Genomic DNA, 10766 nt, shown 5'->3' on the forward strand with positions numbered 1-10766 from the left:
ACTAATTTTCATTTATTTATTTTTTATTTTTAAATGCGGAAAAATGTTCTATTTTCCTTCCTCAGAATCTGGGTATTTTTCATACTGTATCCAAGTTTAAGAGAAGTTACAACTATGATTCAATGAGCAAGTAAATCTGTAGAGGAGTTTGAAGTTTGTGCTCTCTATCTCTGCGGCCTGCCACTTCCCGCAGCTCCCTTTGGCTGGGAACGGCGAACTGCGGCCACTGGGAGCTGCGGGGAGCCATGCCTGCAAATGGTCAACGTGAGCAAAATGTCTCACGGCCCACAATCAGATTACCCTGATGGGCCACAAGTTGCCCACCACTGCTCTGTACTCTTGAAAGTATTAGTAGTAAATTAATTGGTATTCTTAATACAAGTTAAGAATGTTCTTTATCTTTTCCAAGGCAAATAGGTTTCTGTATGGCTCCACCTGGCTTTAATCTGGAGCTGCTGATTACTGAACAACTGGTGCAGCCACACTGTCACCCAACGGCTCTGGCATAGCTCAGCTGGACAGCCTGTGAGCCTTGTGGGGCTATCCCACCCACAGAGTCCTTGACTGATGAAGCCTACCATGTTCCCTGATTGGCCTGGGGATGCTGTTTAAGGCACAGGGGGAAACACTGGAGGCTATCTTTGCAACGAGGTGTGTCCTCAGCTTGCTGCTGCAATAGACCCTGTTACATGGGGTCCTGATGCCTTGCTTCTCATTCCTGGTTTTGGCCCACTGCTCAGCTCCTGACACCTTGCCCTGCCTCTGTTCTGCTGACCTACTTGGCTCTGACCTAGCGTAGCTCATCAATCTTAACTCCAACCTGATTCTACAATATCACACTAGTATGAACGGCTGCTTCTGACCTTGATCCTCTGGATGGATCTCAGACCTTGTTATTGAGCTGCCTCTAACCAAGGCCCTGGCCTCAATCAGTGCCTGGTAGCTGGGATCCTGACAATTTCCATTTGATACCTTTTTCAGATATTAATTGCCTAACTTGCTTAATAGCCAGACTTCTTTTATCCCAGGTGCAGCATCACTTGGCTCCAACTCCTGTGGACTGTTTTGGTATAATTGTGATAATGGAAACTTCTAATCCTTCATAGGATTTTTCTCTATAAGCAAAATATGATATGACATTTGTTGAGAACTTCTCCATTTATACAAACACAACTATGTGCTACATATATGAGTTCTTTTATTAAAAATAACCCAGCTCTTTCTTTTCTTTCTTTTCAATAAGAAATACATGAGTTTCAAGTTCTCTCAGATGTGCTGCTAGGACTCCAAAGTAGTATATAAAAAATAGAGAAATACATTGTGTTTGTTTTTTAGTTAGGAAGAACAAATATAAAACTCAGAAGTACAATGGAGAAATCTTTGGACATGGCTAACATTTTGGGTCCAGATTTTGGTACCTTTACATTGATTAGCAAATGGGCATAATTGGGAGGCAAGATGTTTCTCAGCGAATCAGAATATGACCCTTAATTAAGGTGTAGAAAAGAGTAGGGGGACTATAATCGTAAACATTCTATATGCCAGTAGGGAGAGGCACAGGAGTCAATGAAAGACCTCTGGGGAAAGAGAAACAAAATAGTATTTACAAAAAATGCATCCATTGTCCATGTTTATCATACAGTGGCAGACCAACAAAATAATATGTGAGAAATCAGGAGAAGTTACATGATAATTTTCACTCCAAGGGGTGATAGGGTTCAGTGACATAATAAACATGATGTGATTGTGCTCATTAGACTATGAGAGAGAGATCATACCACTGGTCAATACAAAACTACTCAAGATAGATAAGTCCCAGGCAGACTGTGAAGAGCTATGAAAGGATCTCTCAAAACTGTGAATGGGAAACAAAATGGCAGATGAAATTCAATGTTGATAAATGCAAAGTAATGTATATTGGAAAACGTAATCCCAACTATACATATAAAGTGATGAGGTCTAAATTAGCTGTTACCACTCAAGAAAGAGATCTTGGAGTCATTGGGGATAGTTCTCTGAAAATATCCACTCAATGTATAGCGGCAGTCAAAAAAGTAAAAAGAATGTTGGGAATCATTAAGAAAGGGATAGATAATAAGACAGAAAATATTACACTGCCTCTATATAAATCCATGGTACGCCCACATCTTGAATACTGTGTGTAGATGTGGTCGCCCCATCTCAAAAAAAGATATATTGGAGTTGGAAAAGGTTCAGAGAATGACAACAAAAATTATAAGTGGTATGGAGAGATTAATAAGACTGGGACTTTTCAGCTTGGAAAAGAGATGACTAAAGGGGGATATGATAGAAGTCTATAAAATCATGACTGGTGTGGAGAAAGTAAATAAGGAAGTGTTATTTATTCCTTCTCAGAACACAAGAACTAGGGGTCACCAAATTTTATTAATTAATAGGCATAGGCAGCAGGTTTAAAACAAAAGGAAATATTTCTTCATATAATGCACAGTCAATCTGTGGAACTCTTTGCCAGAGGATATTGTGAAGATACACTGAGTGCAAACTATATCTACTCTCTATTTTTCAACCTCTGATACATATCTATATTGTGATGACTATAACAGGGTTCAAAAAAGAACTAGATAAATTCATGAAGGATAAGTCCACCAATGGCTATTAGCCAGGACTGGCAGAAATGGTGTCCCTAGCCTCTGTTTGTCAGAAGCTGGGATTTGGCAACAGGGAATGGATCACTTGATGATTACCTTTTCTGTTCATTCCCTCTGGGGCACCTGGCATTGGACACTGTCGTAAGAAAGGATACTGGGCTAGATGGACCTTTGGTCTGTCCCAGAAAGGCCATTCTTATGTTCTAGATCTCAGTGAAGGGAAGTGCTTATGTTCTTATGTCAAGTTAGATTACTGGTCCATCTAGTTTAGTATTCTGCCTCTGGCATTAGACATTAGTGATACACATTCCAAATTAATCACAAAGGGGAAAACAATCTTTGCGTCTAATGATATTTAAATTCCCTCATTGTATTTTTTTTTTAAATGGAGATGTCCTATCTCCTAGAACTGGAAGGGACCTTGAAAGGTCATTGAGTCTATCCCCCAGCCTTCACTAGCAGGACAAAGTATTGATTTTGTCCCAGACCCCTAAGTGGCCTCCTCAAGGATTAAACTTACAACCCTGGGTTTAGCAGGCCAATGCTCAAACCACTGAGCTATCCCTCCCCGCCAATATGGTCATAGCTGCTAATATTAACTAGTTGGTATATGACAACTATTTGAATTAGATTTGATTTATCCAAGGAACTAGCTTTTCTGAACATGTTCTGATTTACCTGGATACTGACATTCAAAAAATGGTACATGATTCCTAACTGCATCTACATATTAAACTCTATTTAACAGAATGAAATAATCTGAGATGTATGTGTAAGAATATAGAACCCATTTTTTGTTTTTCATTGAAATGCAAAATCTTGATGAAAAAATCATCAAAATGTTGATACTTGAAACTTTCCAACTATCTCTACCTTGAGGCTATGAGCAATCAGGCAAAGGTTAGAGCAGATGTAAGGTTGCTCTAACTTATGCTGAAGAGCATCCCAGTCCCTGGCTGGCCTCAGCAGTGAAAACAAGATGGCTGAAATGCACCTTTGTACTCCCATTTTTTTGAGCTTCGCTGAGTACAGAGCAGACCCCCAAAACAGGGTCCTAGAAGTTAAGTAAGTTAAATGTGTTTTGTATTTCCTGAGGTACATTTTTAATATGGCATATAATGAACATTATTAACACCATTATCATTGACATGAGGCATACGTCTAATTATGGTACACTACATTGAAAATATACCATTCTCTGGTAGCTTATTTCATTGGATTTAACAAAGAATACCAGAAGAGCAGGAAAACTGGATTTCAACTCAACTCTGTATCTAATATAGCATCTACATTTCTTTTATCTTCACTATTTTATAAATCAGATGTTTCCAATGGCCTACCCTTAATCACAACTGTTCATAGCGTTCTCAGATTGTGAGCTGAGTTTAGGCAGTCTTGACATTGAATATCCAGCTACAATATGTTCATGGGGAAATACTGTTTATAACTATGTTTATAAAGGAGGTATAGATGTTGTTGCTACTAAATGCATAAAAAGCCAAGACTTTTAAAAAGAAATTGCTATAAACATATTACAAACTACATTAGAAAGAATGTATCATTACCAGTCTGTCTCTGCTAATTTAACTTCAGCTTCCTGACCCCGGCTTTAGACTTTAAAGGTCATGGAAACAGTCAGATAGGAAACATACACTGAGTGCAAATGAAAATCTGGGGGCTTGTGTCTGTTTTAGGTTTTTATACTATTGCAACTAAACTTGGCACTAATGTTATCTGACTGGACACTATATCTACTCTCTATTTTTCATACATATCTATTTTTATCTTGGTTGGTAGCCACTGGACAAACCAAAGTCCTATTGCTGCTCATAGGTAGGAGAAAAGAGAACCTGTGCATGGGCCTAATGATGATATTTTGTGCTTCACTATAATGTGAGCTCCCAGAGTCAGACTTTTGCTCCTGGGGGAGCAGGTGTGGCAGATATTCCATGCTAGGCTCTTGCCTGACCGAAAGTGGCAAATGTGATTTGAGCAGTAAAGAACATTGGGAATAGATGTGGTGGGGGGAATGTTGGTCATGATGGAGCTTAGAATGGTGAAATACTGAAATGACCTTTGCCTCCTGACTGCATGTAAACACTGCAGAAAAAAGAAGTGACTTCTTTAATTAAAGCCCTTTTAGTTGCAGAAACCTGACCTAACTAGTAGCTATAGTCCTGATCCAGAGCCCACTGAATACAATGGAAAGATTTCTAACCACAATAGAATCTTTAGACTTCTTTCCGACAAGTGTTGAAGGATTTCATTATTAAGCTATATTTTTTTCCTTTTTCTAATGGCTGCAATCAGCTCTTCCATACAAAATTTTTGTTTAACACATCAGTATATTCTCTGTAGCTATTTAATAGTTCACAGATATCCTCAATAAAACTCTTCCCCCGCCCCCCATGAAACTCACCATTTTGATTCATGTCACTACTGAACTTTTGGAATTCTTTTGCTAAAATGTCTGGCTCTCCTAAGTTGGAGACCTGTTTCATTATTTACTATAAGGCCAGGTATACATTTGCTTTTACTTTATCACAGAGGCCACAATCAGCTTTTTTTAAAAAAAAAATCCAGCTAGGAACTCTTTTTGTGGTTTAGACATTTCCTTGGTCTTGGTACTCAGTAAGCATAGGGAAGTGATCACCTCCCATTCTATCTTTTTATGATTTCCCAGCTGCATTTACTAGCTATATTATTTGTAGCTCAATTACTGTCAATTGACAGAGCAGGGATGGAGGACGTCTACAAGGACTTCTATACAGAACTGTTCAAATCAAGAATCAACGTCCCTCTCCCAACGCTCCAAGAGTCAGAGGAACGTGTCCCCCCAATAATTGTCAGCAAAGTCCGAAGCACACTACACCAGATGAAGAAGGGAAAAGCTCTAGGCAAAGATGGAATAGCATCAGAAATTATTTCCACAGGAGGCGAAAAACTTTGGAAGGCTCTCGCTTTAAGATTCAGTCGATATCTCGAAGAAAGAAAAATACCATCAACCTGGAAGGAGTCGAATATATCTTGCTGTACAAGAAGGGGGATCAAGAAAATCTTAAGAACTATCACCGTATATGCCTGCTCTCTCATATCTATAAACTCTTTACAAAGGTGATAACGAACCGACTCTCGCAGAGTCTGGATGAACAACAGCCGAGAGAGAAAGCAGGGGTTTGAAGAAATTTCAGCACGATCGACCATATATTTACCCTTAGCCAGCTCCTAGAAAGAGCGAGGGAATACAAACTCCCGCTGTGCGTTGCTTTCATCGACTATGAAAAGGCCTTAGATAGCGTTGAGTTTAACAAAATATTAAAGGCGCTCGCAGAGCAGGGCATTAACACGCAGTACATCAGTTTGTTGAAGGAAGCGAATACTGGATGTACAGCAGACATTACTCTCCTCAAAACTCCCCTCCGCATCCCAATCGAGAAAGGCTAAAGCAAGGAGATCCGATTTCACCGAAACTATTTACCTCCTGCCTTGAAATGGTTATGAACAAAATCAATTGGAGGAGTGGTGTTAATATAAATGGAGAATGATGATCTCATCTCAGATTTGTGGACAACATCGTACTAATTGCCGAAAGCACCAACCAACTGCAGAACATGCTACGAAGACTCGACAAGAAAAGCAGTCAGGTCGGTCTGAAAATGAACCGTTGCAAAACGAAATACATGCGATCCGACGTCTTACAAATAGCCTGAATAACAGTAACAGGAGAAGGAATTGAAGAAGTGTAACAGTATGTATATTTGGGCCAAGAAGTTAATATGCGTCAAGACATGAACGGAGAACTCTCATGAAGGATTCGGGCAGGATGGTGTGCCTTTAATTCCATCAAGGACGTCCTCAAAGGAAAAATCAACAAGACCACACGTACAAATATCTTCAATTCAACAGTGCTGCCAGCCATGCTGTATGGCAATGAAACATGGGCACTGACGAAGAGAGAAGAACAGCAGCTGTCAGTAGCTGAAAGAGCAATGGAACCAGCTATGTTGGGAATTTCCCTTCTGGATCGTATCCCAAATGAAATGATTAGAGAATGCAGCGGTGTGAAAGATATTGTTGTGGAAAGCAGATATAATCAGATATGATGGGCGGGCCACATAGCATGGTTCACAGACAATAGGTGGACCGCAATCATTACTGAGTGGTACCCGCGAGAACAGAAAAGACCACCTGGTCAGCCTCCAAGTAGATGGGAAGATGACATTGTTAAACGTTTTGGATGAACGTGGAGAAGAAAGGCAAGAATGCGAGAAGAATGGCGGATGTGTTGTGATTGGCACAGCTGAAGACCGATCGATCCAGGTGATCTAGGTGATTATTTGTTGTGGTTCCCAGATCCAAAACAGAAAAGGATCCATCCACTGACTCAAATAAAATAGGTGCTTCTATAATCAATATTACAAGCTTACTCATATCACTAAATTATTCTACGCATTTCCCATGTGGTCAGTTTTCTTACTTCCCATATTTCCTTATTGATATTAAAGTCACCACAAATTATGAATGGGTTTTTGACATTAACTATTTTTCCTAGTTCTAAAATAACTAATTTTTACATGGATTATAAACATTATAAATCCATATGAGTTTTTGTACTGCATTATATACACAACTTTGTTTCTGCACATCCATTTCAACATAGTCCCTGTTTTATAAATATATAGATCCCCTCATCTGGTAGCTTCTCGATGCCTCTGGAGCATATCATATCATATTCTGGAAGATTGAAGACGTTTATTTATTAGCCATATTTATTCCACACATATTACATCAGACTTGTTCCCATTTCAAAGATGTCTTTCTTAAATTCCTATCTATGCATTATTAAACTATGCACATTCCAGCTAAGGAGTTAAGAGCATGTTATTTAAACTGTTTTATTGCCTTAATTTAAAATTGTGTAAATGTAGTATTGTGCAAGGTTGTCTATAGATATTTTTCAGCTGCTTTTGCTATGTTTTTAATCCTCTCAGGTTTTCCCCCCATCTGCAAGATGCAGTTAATTACTTCTATAATGAACGCTATAAACATCGCTTTACCTACACGCAATACATCATCTTCCATTCCTCTCATATTCTCCTCCCTCATCAGAGATGTGTTTTGTTGCCCCTGTATATCTTTTCTCTTACTTGTGACTTTTCTTTTCTTTTTTCTATTTTCTGCAGTGAATACCTTTTGGTATTCCTCTGCATATGACACTTTTTGAATAATTTTATTTTTTGGTACTTCTCTAGCTTGTTCTGCTACTGCACATTCTTTATATGCTGCACTGTGTTTTCCCCTTTGATTACTGCATTTAGGTTCTGTTCCTTCTACACAGTTCTCATATAAGTGATTTCTTCCACATTTACTGCACCTCATTGTTCCCTTACAAATGGCTGCTACAATGTCCAAACCTTTGACAATTATAGCATTTTGGGGGGCGTGGAGGTTGGGAAGTGGGAATATATAATTTAATCCAGAAATATTGATACCCCATTTAGATCCTATCTGGAAGTGTCCCACCTTTAAGTGTTATGCGTAAAGCCATAGATGGCTGGTTTTCTCCCTCTCTTGTACTAAGTAGCCATTTAACAAACAGTAATTTATATTCACATATACTCCTTTTGATATCCTCAGACATTCCTAATGGCACTCCATACATTACCCCTTTTGCTCCTGTCAGGAATTTAGTCAGTTGGCAAGTAACTATCATTTTCCCTAAGGTTACAGTTTTAAGAAATTTTTCAGCTTGCTTCTTATGTATACATTCTATCCATAGATCTCCACCTGGCATTCATTTAACTCTTTGTATCTAACCATCACTTTGCTTTATCCATTCTGTCATTTTCAGGGGGTTAACATCTCATATTTTCAACTCTTCTGTCACTGATTTGACAATTATAAAATGTTGACTTTTACCCTGTTTTTGTTTTTCATTTCTATTGTCAAGGCTGCTTCCCCACTTTGAACTTTAGGGTACAAATGTGCGGGCCTGCATGAAAACTTCTAAGCTTAACTACCAGCTTAGATCTGGTCCGCTGCCACCATCCCAAAGCTAATTCCCTTCCCTGGGTAGCCTTGAGAGACCTTCACCAATTCCCTGGTGAATACAGATCCAAACCCCTTGGATCTTAAAACAAGGAGAAATTAACCATCCCCCCTCCTTTCTCCCACCAACTCCTGGTGAATACAGATCCAACCCCCTTGGATCTAAAAACAAGGAAAAATCAATCAGGTTCGTAAAAAGAAGGCTTTTAATTAAAGAAAAAGGTAAAAATCATCTCTGTAAAATCAGCATGGAAAATAACCTTACAGGGTAATCAAACTTAAAGAGCTCAGAGGACCCCCCTCTAGCCTCAGGTTCAAAGTACAGCAAACAGAGATAAACACTCTAGTAAAAGGTACATTTACAAGTTGACAAAACAAAGGTACACTAACACGCCTTGCCTGGCTGACTACTTACAAGTTTGAAATATGAGAGACTTGTTCAGAAAGATGTGGAGAACCTGGATTGATGTCTGGTCCCTCTCAGTCCCAAGAGCGAACAACCCCCAAAACAAAGAGCACAAACAACCCCCCCCCCCAGATTTGAAAGTATCTTGTCCCCTAATTGGTCCTTTGGGTCAGGTGTCAGCCAGGTTACCTGAGCTTCTTAACCCTTTACAGGTAAAAGGATTTTGGAGTCTCTGGCCAGGAGGGATTTTATGGCACTGTACAAGGGAGAGCTGTTACCCTTCCCTTTATAGTTATGAGACGCCCCCCAAATCACAGATAGTGTTGGACAGCCGGTTCCACACTGGCTGTGATTTCTTCCTGGAGCTCTAGGAGAAAACAGAGTTAATAAGACACATGCACCTTTAGACATACTACTGATTATATAAAAACTAACAATATGTTCCACATTCCAAGAACAATTTTTAACCAGTTGATTCTGGAAACCTTTCCTGGGAGAATGAATCAGCCACTTTGTTAGAAGCCCCTGAAATGTGTTGTATTTCAAAATCAAAATCTTGGAGAGCTAAACTCCACCGAAGAAGTTTTTTGTTATTCCCCTTGGCGGTATGAAGCCACTGTAGCGCAGCATGGTCTGTTTGTAGTTGGAAACGCCATCCCCAAACATATGGGCCTAGCTTTTCCAGCGCGTACACAATGGCGTAGCATTCCTTTTCGCTGATTGACCAGTGGCTTTCCCTCTCAGACAGCTTCTTGCTGAGAAACATGACAGGATGGAATTCTTGATCCGGTCCTTCCTGCATTAAAACTGCTCCCACGCCCCGCTCGGACGCATCTGTGGTTACTAGGAACGGTTTGTCAAAGTCTGGGGCCCTTAGTACAGGGTCAAACATGAGTGTCGCCTTAAGCTGGTTAAAGGCCTTTTGACACTCGTCAGTCCACTGAACTGCATTTGGCTGTTTCTTTCTGGTTAGGTCTATCAGCGGGGCGGCGATTTGGCTGTAGTGTGATACAAATCGCCTATAATATCCGGCCAAGCCTAAGAAGGATTGAACCTGTTTCTTTGACTTTAGAACCGGCCATTTTTGGATAGCCTCCACTTTGGCCTGTAGGGGATTTATAGTTCCTTGACCCACCTGGTGCCCCAGGTACATCACTCTGTTTTGGCATATTTGACACTTTTTAGCCTTAACAGTTAGTCCTGCCTGCCGGATGCGCTCGAAGACTTTTTTCAGGTGCTCCAGGTGTTCTGTCCATGAATCAGAAAAAATGGCCACATCATCGAGGTAGGCAACTGCAGATTCTCCCAATCCTGCTAGGAGACCATCTACAAGTCTTTGGAAGGTGGCGGGTGCATTTCGCAACCCGAAAGGGAGTACATTGAATTCATAAACCCCTGCCTGGGTGACGAAGGCTGACCTTTCCTTAGCGGGTTCATCTAGTGGTACTTGCCAGTACCCTTTGGTTAAGTCTAAAGTAGAGATGAATTGGGCATGTCCCAATTTCTCCAATAGCTCATCTGTGCGTGGCATTGGATAGTTGTCAGGACGAGTTACAGCATTTAGCTTACGGTAGTCCACGCAAAAGCATATTTCCCCATCTGGTTTGGGAACTAGAACCACTGGAGATGCCCATGCACTGTTAGAGGGGTGGATTATACCCATCTGTAGCATGTCCTGGATC

The 10766-nt window shown here is 40.2% G+C and overlaps 1 pseudogene; it reads left to right on the forward strand.

The window, feature by feature from the left end:
• The first annotated feature begins 5370 nt into the window (after positions 1–5370).
• LOC135895579 (uncharacterized) lies at positions 5371–6340 on the forward strand (annotated as a pseudogene).
• Positions 6341–10766: the final 4426 nt, after the last annotated feature.

The sequence above is a fragment of the Emys orbicularis genome, chromosome 1 (genome assembly GCF_028017835.1).
Source record: "Emys orbicularis isolate rEmyOrb1 chromosome 1, rEmyOrb1.hap1, whole genome shotgun sequence".
Taxonomy (NCBI): domain Eukaryota; kingdom Metazoa; phylum Chordata; order Testudines; family Emydidae; genus Emys; species Emys orbicularis.